The 12674-nt window shown below is 39.8% G+C and overlaps 1 long non-coding RNA gene across 1 annotated transcript in view; it reads right to left on the reverse strand.

Annotated features, from left to right (window-relative positions):
• LOC307187467 overlaps nucleotides 1–3658 on the reverse strand; it is a 223421-nt gene extending 219763 nt beyond the window's left edge. The window contains exon 1 of the long non-coding RNA XR_013828615.1: nucleotides 3375–3658. This is a non-coding gene — a long non-coding RNA (uncharacterized lncRNA). The remainder of the gene's footprint in view (nucleotides 1–3374) is intronic.
• Nucleotides 3659–12674: the final 9016 nt, after the last annotated feature.

Below are 12674 nucleotides of genomic sequence, written 5' to 3' on the forward strand. Positions count from 1 at the left end.
CAACGAAGACCCAATGCAGCCAAAATAAATAAATGTTCCTTTGGAAAAAAAAAAAGAACACTGGGCTTTTGTATTTTATTAACTTACAAAGTGAAAATTAAGTCTGGGTCATATTAGAACACCCAGTGATTGTGGTGGGACCTCCCCTCATCATCACAATCTCAAAAATATGTCAGATGGGGCTTCCCTGGTGGCACAGTGGTTGAGAGTCCGCCTGCCGATGCAGGGGACATGGGTTCGTGCCCCGGTCCAGGAAGATCCCACGTGCCACGGAGCAGCTAGGCCCGTGAGCCATGGCCGCTGAGCCTGCGCGTCCGGAGCCCGTGCTCTGCAACGGGAGAGGCCACAACAGTGAGCGGCCCGCGTACCGCAAAAAAAAAAAAAAAAAATATATATATATATATATATATATATATATATATATATATATATATATGTCAGATGGTATATTTTAACTTCTATGCTTTATTTCAGGGGGAAAAAAAGTTGGGGGGAGAGCTGTAAGGCCAGAGAAGAACCACAGAGATTACATAAAGATTTTAGCTGATTTCATTTTTCAAGAAATAAAAAATATTGTAGACAGAATCCTTCCCCGGATTAAAGACAGAAAAGAAAACTTACTGCCAAATTCTTGCCTATCAATTATTCTTAGCAGTATCCTAATAATTTCATATAATTAAAGAACAAAATTGGACTCTCTGTGACTTAAAATTGTAATAGTCTAGCACATGGAGATTATCTGTATTCTAACCATCTATGTTATAAATGTACATAGCTTGTAAACATCTTTGTTATAAATGTAAAACAACAACTATAATAATTATTATAATAATAATCCAGCCAGAGAAACTGCAGAGTATAAAACAGTATGGTCTTCCCCTGCTGTTTCTACTTCTAAACTTAACTAACACTTCCAGTTGCCAGGGCTTGGTGCCCTGACTTTAAGGCTGATTCATAAACAAAGAGTAAACAAAAAAAAAATTAAAAGGCCATTATGCCAATAAATCAGTGGGTCGAGGGGAAGAGGAGAAATGAGACTGTCGATGCATTGAGTGTAATAAGCAAGCACGTACATGAAGATGAGCATTGCCTGGAATTCCAAAAGCTACGCTAATGAGCTTCTGGGGAGTGGCAAGGCTGTCCTGCCACCGCATTTAGATTAAGAAATTTTCCAAGTCTGACTTGCTGTGGAACTTTATCAAATCTGAAGATCATATAGTGCCCTTTGGCAAACTGGACACAGGGCTGCAATCTCAAATCTCTGCAAGTGAGACATGTAGACCAGCTCAAGCCCAAGAGGGCACACTACGGAGATTATTTTGGAAAACCATAATGACATTGAACAGGAGGCTAGCTTAACATCTTGTCCAAGTGAGGTCCCAGCCTCCTCCGTGATGGTTGCTTGGAGTTCTGAAGGCTAATGAGGGGAACCATCTGTAGTACTTTGCTGGCAGATGTGTCCCCCCTCATAATGTGTCCCCCCTCATACTGTGCCAACGTCTCCTAATGGGGAGGTCTGTAGAGGGCTCCAGTATCACTCTGTGAGGGAAGATGGTGCTATTTAGCAACCACGTTATCTAGAGGCCAAACCAACATTTAACCATTCGTAAATATGCATTTTAGTATGCCTTGTCTCTTCAAATATGAATATCAGAATGAGGTATGAGTGTATTTATTTGTAAATTTGTTTTCATGTCACATTCAGGGACACCCACGATTAAAAATGATATCCTACATTTATTCCTTTTGTAAAAATTTTAGACTATTTCAAATGAAAGGAGGATCCAAATTGAGTGAACTGGTTATTTGCTAATAGCACTGTTAAAAAGTCATCAGAGAAATCTCCAAAGATGAAAAATATATATATATTCAGGTATGTTTTCCTTCCTTCCTTCAAATATGTTCAATATAATTTCTAATTTTATAATATCACAAAGTAATGAGAAATTAAATTCAAATGATAAATCAAAATATGAGTAAATTTTGAATTATGATGGAATGACATTTCAAAGCATTTATTTGGCAGCATATGGGAAGTTACATAAAGACTGTAGCAGGCATCAAAATATTTTAATGCAACCATTAACAGTTTTAAAGATAGACCTAATCACAAACTCAGCATTTAAAATAAGTACATACATACTTGCATACTACAAAGCTGTTTTAAAAGAGCATAAATTATTTTATCTTGCTGTAACTCTCAAAATTTTATGGCAGTTAAATTCTATCATTCTTTTCAGTTTCAATTAATCTACTGCCATTGAAAAAGCCTTGTATATATTAATTTTCTTTTTCAAAAAAATAATAATGCTCCTTTTCAGATACTGATTTGAAACTCATTCAATTATACGAGCTCAGCTTCCATCTCAAGAAAAAGATAAAAGAGACACAGAGGAGACCAGATAAAATGAAAATTTTAAGATTGTTAACCAAGGCCTTATTATTCACCAAAAGTTACAAGATGCTTAAAACCAAAGAGAAAATACCTACATTTTAACTTGGCTAACAAGGTTAGGCGAATTTTTAATATGAAATATGCAGCTTTTAGGAAAAGTGTAAAATAAGCTTAAAATAGTAGTTTATGTAAATCTCACAGAGCAGAACCATGACCAGCTATTCTACCATCTATCTCACATAGAGAAGATCTTAAATGCATTTCCCCAACAGCAGAGTAACATAAATTAGACTGCCAGGTAAGACTGACAATTCTTCCTGCCTGAAACCTCCTCTTAAATTAGATCTGCCTTCCAAAAATATTATTATAAGAAATTCCAGTTCAGATTATTCTTATTCTCTATAACTGATACAGATATAGACATACAAATGACATCTAAAAAGGAAAGTTCTTCACAAGCTTCAGCTTGTTTTCATAATAAATTCCACACCGAATATTAGTACTAGTAATTGATTTTAGCAATAAGTAAAAGAGTTATAAACAGCTCCCGCTATTTAATGAAAGAAATGTCTCAGCTTCAGGTTTTATTTATTAGCATTTGAAGTCCCTCCATAACCCTAGTAAGATCAGTTATGGCTTAATTAAATGAGAAAGATGGCCTGCCAAAGATTCTTTGTTCTTAAAATAAATACTGTATGTTTTCAGTTTTCCTGTAAATCATCAGAACCTATTTCAACTGGAAGACAGACTGGGCTCAAGCCTAAACATACTTCATACAACCCAAATAAAGTGTCCTTTGCCTGGAATTTTTATATTTTTTTTCATAGTGTACCAGCTACAAATATCATCTTAAGAGGTTTCTGCTTTATTAACCATTTGAGAGTCATTCATCTTAAGAGTTGTACCAGTGAGAAGGTAGCAGAGCCTGTTCACAGCAGAAATACTTGCTACTTAAAAATGAACACAAATTTAGACTTACAACGTGTCTGTCCTCAGTGCTGTGTTTGTAGTGAAGTTCCATAGTTATTACATGTCCTAAGTATATATTCAAATATATCTATAAATGAAAAACAAAAGGCTAAACGTTCACTGGCAAAAGATTGAGTTGCTCCATCAACATGTCAGGAGTACTTCAAATAAATGATCTCTTCTAAAATCCTTTGGAAGAACGATTGCATATGTCTGGCTTTTCCTCTCTCCGCCCCTGCTCACCACTTTCCTCTACTTTCATCTGTAATCACGTCTGCCCCTCTCTGGCCACACTGCAATGATCCCCCATTATACTGACCGGAAAAAATGGGGAAGAACGATGGTTAAAGGGAGGCAACAAGATGACTGCCGCTTTCTCCGATTTGAGAGTGGCAACGCCGCTCCCCTATTCGGCCACTAGCTGGCGCCAGAGCTCTAAAGATGCAGTGATACATTGCGTCACAGCTTGCTAATTAACAAAGATGTTTTTAAACTGACCATAGTCTTCCTAGGAAAACAGGAAATTACTTTAACTGTGAACAAACAGTAAAAACGATTAAAATAACCCAATTTTATGCCTCCAAGCTTTTGTCGTCAAAAAAGAAAGAAATGCATCATTAAAGAATTCGTGGGGTGTTTTTTTTTTCTTATTCAAATAATAAACCGAGGGGATGTCTTTTTTCCTCCACTAAGTATTCACTATACATATAAAATTAAAATTTTCCAGTTATATAATGCTCTGTTAACCTAAATAAAGTGTCTTTTTTATTATGCCTTTAGTCTAAGACAAATGTCCCATACAACAAGGTCACACACAGAGAGCGACTTTACTGGTTTAGCTCCTAATTAACTCCTACATCTTCCTCTCTTGTAACTAGCTTCAGCTTTACACTTCCTGGCTCCAAGAGACCAGATTTCGGTTCTTTCATCCTGCCCTTCCAGACACTTCCATGGCTGCAGGTCCATGGGGAGGAACGGGTCAGCCATCTAAATGCACACAACTGCTCATTTTTGGGAAAGCCAGCCCCTGGACAAAAGAGCAGGAAACAGTACATCGTTCACGACAGAAATTATCGTTATGCAAGTAAGATATGCTGAGATGTGGGTCTGGATGGGACAAAGTCGTACGCGGAAAATTCAAAGTATATGCTGACATGGAAAATATTTTTCATTTGGGAAAGTTTCATATATATATGTAGTACATTTTTACAATTAGAAAAATGACAGACACCGTTTATTTTGGCAAGAGAAGGTGAATACAGACAAAACTACAGTGAAATGTCATAATTTCAAAAAGAAATAATTTGTTTGACTTGCCAACGTTTTAAATAGCAGGTGATACTCATTCAAGTCACCGGCCGGCCTATTACCCACCCCTACCCCTCCTTTCCTCCTGCCACAGTAGAGGTGGGAGGCTTGGGAGAAAACTGGGAGGGAGGGGCTCGTCTCCCTGAGCTATCCTCTGGCTTTCATTGGCAGGAAAATGTCAAGCTTTCCTTCCCTCACCCTGATTTCTCAAAGAAAAAAATGCTAAGCTTTATATCTTGGGCGGGCTTGCTTTACCAACTACACTGTGAATGAGATAAACATGTTTTCTGTACTTACCAGCCGGTCCCTCCCTGAGTCAAACGTATACGTGTGGCACCTCACGGGGCTACAGGGCTAAATACCTTCCTGAGCTGAGTTTTCCCTTAGGATAGCAATGAATCATTGACCTTTAGTCTCCAAATAAGGTCCCAGAAATGAACCAGGACAGATTGTGGTTTATAATATCAACGGATATTTGTGTTGATGACTTTTAGGTTTTCTAACTGAAATCTTCATGAACGCTTATCTAAGGACACCTAGCTGACTTTGATGCAGGAGGGAACACTCAGAAGGTGAAAATAAAGTTTGAGGGACATGTCAAAAATTCTGTATAGTAGATATACACTGTATATCTACAGTGTAATGGAGGGTTGGATTTAATCCTTTGTTATCAGTCATCATTTTGCTGGGGCTTTCCAGGAGACAAAATGACAAGGGAACTTTATTAACCACCATTTGAAATGCCCTGATCTTCAGGCTAACTGCGGTTATCTTTTGTTACTTACTGGCCTTGACCTATAGATGTAGGTCAGTGTAGCACAGGTTGCTACTGAAACCAGCAGGTCCTCTCCAAAGCCTAGTGCAGGCCTGAGTTTTATGCACAATTTAATTCATATTCCACTCAACATGCCCGTTTTATTTCCAGTGGAAATTGCTCATTTAATTGCACTTTAAGTTTTATGGGGTATGCCCCAGGCTGCATTCTTTATGTTAGGCATTTCAGTATTTATAGGCAGAGCTATACCCAAAACTTCAAACATAAAGTAAAACCAGCAAAATATGCTCTCCTCTGGTTCCATAAATACTTTTTACCAGTTTCATTATTTTTTCCAATGAAATTAAATGAGTGTGTTAAACCTGTAACATAGACTATTGCTTTGTATTTCCAGGGCTGCTTTTGTCCTTCATATTCATATCTGATACGGCTCTGCTTTCCTGCTAAAGAATGAGACTGCAAAAGAGCAAGCGTGGTCCATTCTGTGTATGGGCTAGTTCTCCAGTAACCAAAACAAAAAGACTTCCTCTGTCAATAGTCTATAGAATTTTTATCCCTGCAACTAACCTGATTTTTTTTTTTAATGAAGTAGGCCTGCTTCTAGGTGACAGCTACACATAGCCAATAAGCACTGGATTACAGATCTAATGCATGTGTTACAGAATAGGGCTGGTTTAAAGAATAAATATCTTATGTCAGCCTTCTGCCACAGCCGGTTCCTGTGTTTGGGGGCAGGGAAAGTCAGATATACGATTTTACGTACAGCAGATCAAAATGCATTCCTAAACTACGCAATGCTAATGCGGTTCTACTGTGTTTTACTGCACTTATGATTGTTTTTATCTACTACTATTATCTCACTATATGAAATATATGAAAGCATGTTTCCAGGGAATTCCAGAGTTTTAGACAAACACTTCTTGATAAAGGCCATCAGTGGCTTTTTAGAACAGTTTCAGTGGAGTGGAGCAAACAGAAGCCTCATCATGGGGGATTCAGAAAAGGTGAACAGGGAGAGAATAAAGGCAATAGTTATAAACAACCCATTTGTCCATGTATTTGGAAGGTGTAGTAGGGTCAAGTGGAGATGATTACCAAATTGAGGGAGGTAAGAACATTTTTTTTTTTTTGGCCACATCACATGGCATGGGGGATCTTAGTTCCCCGACCAGGGATCATACCCACACCCCCTGCATTGGAAACGAGGAGTCTAACCACTGGACCACCAGAGATGTCCCAGAACATATTTAGAGCCACTGGGAAAGATGACAGAACTCCAGGAGTAAAGTTTGAATACAGGAACAAGGCAGAATTGAGCAAGAATAGAGCTCTGTTTTACAAAAATTGGGAACATTTTCTAAACAGAAGGAGCTAGGCATGACAATGTAAACTGTAGGAGTAGGAATTCTTAGAGATTTGTCTCCAATGTACTAGATCTTAATGATTCATGGATGACTATAAATGAGATGGGAGGAGGAGGTGTTTCTCCCAGAAAACCCTGGGGAGAAAATGACCCCTGCAAATCCTGCAGAGAATAAGGGGGACACTCAGCAACAACCTCTCTTATGGGACTTGGTTTAAACCTACTGATCACAGCATTGATGTGATCATTCCTGTATTGGTTGGGATTCAGTAAAGTTGAAAGTGACTGAAAACCCAAAATAATAGTGGCTTAAACAAAACAGAAATTGCAGTAGTCATTAGGACAGTTCACATAGTCTGGTCCTCCTCCCTTTGGGGCACATGGTAGGACTGTACTTCCATACCCTCTGAGATTAGGCATGGTAATGTGACTTGGATTAGCCCCCAAAATGAAATGTGTGTCATTTTCAGGTGAAAGTTTTAAGAGTATACAATTCACCACACTCTCTTTGACTGTCTCAGCCATGGTGGAAGCGTTGCTTGAGGTGGAACACTTCAGCCTGGGCCTCTGAGTACCCACAATGAGCAGGGTCTCCCTGATGACCATCATTGGACGAGGTGATGTGATCAAGAAATAAACTTGTGTGGTGTTAAGCCACAGATTAAATTTCTTTCACATAGAAGTCTGGGTGGGAGGGCCAGAACTGACACAGTGATCCACAGTTTTAGGGACCCAAGCTCTTCTGTCTTGCTATTCAGGTAGGTGTGGCCCTGTGCTTAGGTTCTAGGATTCCAAGCAACAGGAAGCAGAAGCTCCCAGACGCAGACTTCCTTCCACTTAGATCACCCTGGCCAGAACTTGGTCACATGGCTACCCCTAGAGCTGCAAGAGAAGAGGAATGGACAAAGGCTGGATGAGGTTCAGCCCCAAAATGGACTGTTTCACTACAAAAGGGGAGACAGGTACTGCTGCTGTGCTTCCAACTCGCAAAAACTCCTTTTGCAAATGGAGGCTGGTGATGGGACTGCTCTGCCCCAACCACCGCCATTTTCATACAAATGCAGAAATCACTAGACTACAGATCAATGTGGATGATGAGAAACTGAGGCCACCTGAATTTAGTTTGCTGTTAGGGAGGGGCTCTTTTTCTTTCCCCTCTGTTAGTAAGAGGATTTGAGATAACAGTCCTCATTATAACCTTCAACAAGATTTGAAATGACACTGTTTGTATTAATTCCATGTACTTGTTCATCTGGCTACTTTTTAAAGAAAAACAAAAAACCACAAAAATCAAATTTATATTATCTGCTATGATATCTTACTAACAGTCCCAGAAATACAAAATATAGGGATAGTGAGTTTGGCTATACATTCATTGTTTCTTGCAAAGACCAGAACTAAAGAAAAATCAATCAAGGTGATTAGTTCTGACTTGGGGGAGTTGTTTTCCCACTGTGTCTGAGCTGAAGCTGGCCACAGGAGTTAGTGCTGCCATCTTTAAAGGTGCATACCACAACTGATCCAGCTCCCAAGATGCTCACTAAACAGACATGGTGAAAGTGGTCACGGCAAAACCATATCACACTGAAGAAAGAGCCTTGTTCTTTTCACAATGTACTCAGTTCAATGCAAAATAACAAGTTTTTTCATTGTTTTAGTCTCACATCTAAGTTCACTTTTGGTCACCGCTCCTTGTGTAGAAAAAAAATTTTTTTTAATTTTCAAAAATGTTTCTTAAGCATTTTTGGTGAGCACTACACCTAGGCCAGGAAGAAGCCTGACCCACAAAGTATTTATGGTCCAAGATGTAGAGAGAAGAAAGGCAGACCAGTGGGTATACCACAATTTTTGTTCCAAAAGAAACATCAAAATGCAAATCAAAAGGGGACCTGAGGCAGACAGTGATGCAGTGTCACGCTATCCTTTCATTCTCCTTTCTTTGACCTCTGCTTCTTTTCCTGCTTCCTTTCTTTATTTACATAGTGAGACAGCTATTGTCCATTGCTGGGTTTCAAGCATGCCTGAGCATGTTTGTCACTAACCTTGCAGAAGCCTGATGAGCCTCTGGCCGTGGACTCAGACTGGGTCTGCTACTTAAATTCAAACACATCCGGAAGAGTCTGGCAAATTAGTAGTGGGAGGAGAAGGGGTATGTGTGACATTCAGAAAAATCTCCCAACAAAAGAACTCATTCTCAGTGAAGAGAGAGAGCCTTATTTGCATGACACAAGGACTGATTTGTTTTCCCCTCTCAAAATATTTTTTTTAATTGAGGTATAATTGACATACAACATATTAGTTTCAGGTATATAACATAATGATTTATGTATATATTGGAAATGATCACCACAATGTCTAGTTAACATCCATCACTGTACATAGTTTCAGAATTCTATTTTGTAATGAGAACTTTTAAGATCTACTCTCTTAGCAACTTTCAAATATGCAGTTCAGTATTATTAACTATAGTCACCATGCTGTACTTTACAACCCCATGACATTTACTTTATAACTAGAAGTTTGTACCTTTTGACACCCTTCACTTATTTTGCTCAGTCCACCCCACCCTCACCACTGGCAACTATCAATTATGCTAATCTTTTCTGTATGGGTCAAATTTTAGTATATGTGCTGCCGAAGCAAGCACTCAAAATAATCCTTATGCTTGTTTTTCAGTCCTGGGATAGTGGGACACAATCTGTGTACCTAATGGAATCATCACTGTTAGAGGCTTAAGCAGGTTTTGGTACCAGGACAAAAAACAAGGCTGAAACAACCACGGCTTCTCCAGCTTAGATGCCCTGCATCAAACCTGGCTGAGGGACAGGCTGGGGCAGGTAACTGCAGTTCAAAACCAGACAGCCACTCATGAAGGCCCTCACTGGAATGATATTCATGCTATTAACTGAGGGACCCAAAAGTACCCAACTCCTGCATCAGTCCAGCCACTTCTCCTCCCCACAGGTCCTGGGAAAGGTATTTAGAAGAAATGAGAAATCAAAGGCCCATGTGCCCAAAATCCCCATGCAGAGCTCTCTAGTTAACAGGCCAAGAACAGGGTTTAGGCTTAAACTCAAAATGAGTTCTCTCCCTCCCCTTACGCCCAACTTGCATTTTGGCATCTTTCATCCCTTAAGCCAGCTAGTCTCATGGGATAAGAGGCCAAAGTAAAAATAGTCCAAATAATGACCTGACATTTGACCTAACAAAGCCTGAGAAAGGAGCAACAAGAGGAGTGGGGGTGGAGACATAGAGAAAGTGATCTAATGCTTAAATCGCCAACACTTGATGATAATGTGATTGACCTTATTAGTTCTCAAACTGCAATTCTAGGGAGCCACTTCAGCAAGCAGGAGAGGGAAAACAAATTAGGGAGCCAAAAGTAATGTGGAATAAATCAATATGGTATTTCAATACCATAATCCAAAAGGAACAAAAATGTTAACAAGAATTTAAATATTAACACTGCTCCCTGGCACATAATACCTAGAAGAGTGGCATTTTTCTGGAACACATCCATTTCTGTAATTACTTAACTGACTAATCCAATAAAAGCTAAATTTACTAAACTCCAAGCTCACAACCAAAGGTTTTTCTTTCTTTTGATGTATCTTAAAACATCTTAAAGTACTTTAAACTGTCGTTGTAGATTTATTAGAAAGCTAATGGTATGTAATGCAACTGCTATAGTTTTAGTAAATAATAAAATCAATGCAGTCACTTAAAACAAATACCGATGTAAATAGTAGAATAATCCATAGTTCTTCCAATTATAATTTTCACTATGTGTGTTGCTCAGAAAAAAGGAAAATTTCCAACTGAGGCATCGTTTTCAAACTTCTTTGTGGCCGTGAGACCTTTCTCAAAAGCTCTATTTTACACAGCCATTTCCTATAATTTACTCTTTTACAAGTAAAAGCAGACCTGCTACAGGGGTGTGCTAGTAAATATTTAACAAGGAGCATTCCAGGAGAAACTGATTTGGAGGCTTGCTGCTTTCTATGGGGTAAATGCTCCCACCATGGCCATCACTGAAGGAAGACTTGGGAAGAAACACTCCCTATCTGCTCCAATGAGCAGCCCCGCCTTGGAGACCTCTGCACCACCCCCAGCACTCATTCTCCTCCACATCAATAGCCCAGGGGGCCCAGTTTGAAAACTAAAAGTAAGATAACTTTGTAACAGGGAAACTTTTTGATGATTATCTCCAAGATTGCTAAATTGCTGCTTATCAATACTTAGAAATCTTATTTTCCTAGTCTTATGATTCAGTGATGGCGCTTTGAAAAAAAACAGTAGGAATTTAGTAACCACCAATAGACAACACCCCCTCTCCATTTAAATAACCTTTTGACCTTTATCCTATGACATTCCCAGTATATATTTTACTTACATTTTGTCTCAGATTTGGCATTATATGGAATTCTAAAGAGGGCACACAAGTTAATTCTTAAAAATTCATTCTTAAAATTATAAAAATCAGAGCACACAGACATCTAAGACCCACTTTCCCTCCCTCTCCTTTTCCTTATCTCTTTCTCTGAAATTCTCTCTCATCTCCCGCCCACCCCTCCCTCTCCTTCACTATCTTCTCTTGGAAAGTTACAATAAATTTGGAGCCAGTCAGCCTAGTTGAACGAGGAATTTGTACAGAATCCAGAGCACGTTCAATCCTTTACCCTCCCCAGCCTTAGATTGAAGGACATGGGCCTTTTGATTTGGGGGAGTACAGGGAGAAGGCCAGAAGCAAATTACCCTCCGTCTAGTGTTTCTGTCTCAGACAGCCCAGGAAGTCAGAACAGTCAGCTATAGTCACTTGACAGACAAATGCCCAGTTAGAGAATGCTGCCAGGGAGCATGACAGTCAGCTATGGATAAAAGGATCAAGGAGGAACTGATCAGGAATCCCACTTTTGCCATTTCTTAGCAATACCCATGTTTTCTCCCCTCCTTTCATGTGTTTGCTTTCTTGTTGGCAGACAACCATTCCATTTTCTTCTTCTTTTCATGGCTCTCTCTAGCCACTTTTTTTTTTTTTTAATATTGCTAGATGATGCTATCGGGGACAAGAAATAAACATTTCCTCACACTTGCTGGGAATCCACAGTGAAATACTTAGAGCTCTCTCGGCAGGCAGATCAAGAAAACCAACAATAGAAGGGGGTGGACAGAGTCCCAAGTAAAGTACAGACAGGAGCCCTGGAAGGCTGTCCTTCCCAGACTGCAGCCTGGCTGACAGGCTGAGCAAGCTCAGTATTCCACACATGTTTAAGGAGCTCCTACTGTGCACTAGGCACTTGCTAGGTGAAGAGGCTCTGCAAATCAGTTTTACTATCCAAGAGCCCCTGTTTGCCCTAATTTTATTGTTTTAGTTGTTTGCTTTTTGTGGGGGCAGGCAGCTAGGTAGTCTACTCTCATTCCTGGCAATATTTAAATACCTTGCATACAACCCGCAGGGACTTATCTAAGACTTTGAGCAAAAGCCTGCTGGAATGACTGTGCCCTCTGCCCCAGAGGGAGTGAGGGAAGGAAGGTGGGGAAGGAGGCAGATGTGTCCTCTGGATCAAGGCAGGCATATTAAGCTTGGGGAGAGGGGCTTGTGAAGAGCGGAAGACTTTCAAGAGAAACCATAAGAGAGGCTCCAGAATGTACTAATGTAGAAGAGAAGAGCTCCAGCAAGGAGCAAAGGCAGGAGAGGACACAAAGAGAATGCTTGCTGATAGGAAGCTCACCGCAGGGAAACTGATCAGAGGGTGAACTTTCATGACCAAGAAATACAGTCCAGGATATGCAGCTGACAAGCCAGTTAGGTGGCTGGGGAGAGAACAGTGTCAATACTGGAAGGCAAATCTGGTGAACTAGAG

This window comes from Stenella coeruleoalba (assembly GCF_951394435.1).
Source record: "Stenella coeruleoalba genome assembly, chromosome: 6".
NCBI lineage: Eukaryota > Metazoa > Chordata > Mammalia > Artiodactyla > Delphinidae > Stenella > Stenella coeruleoalba.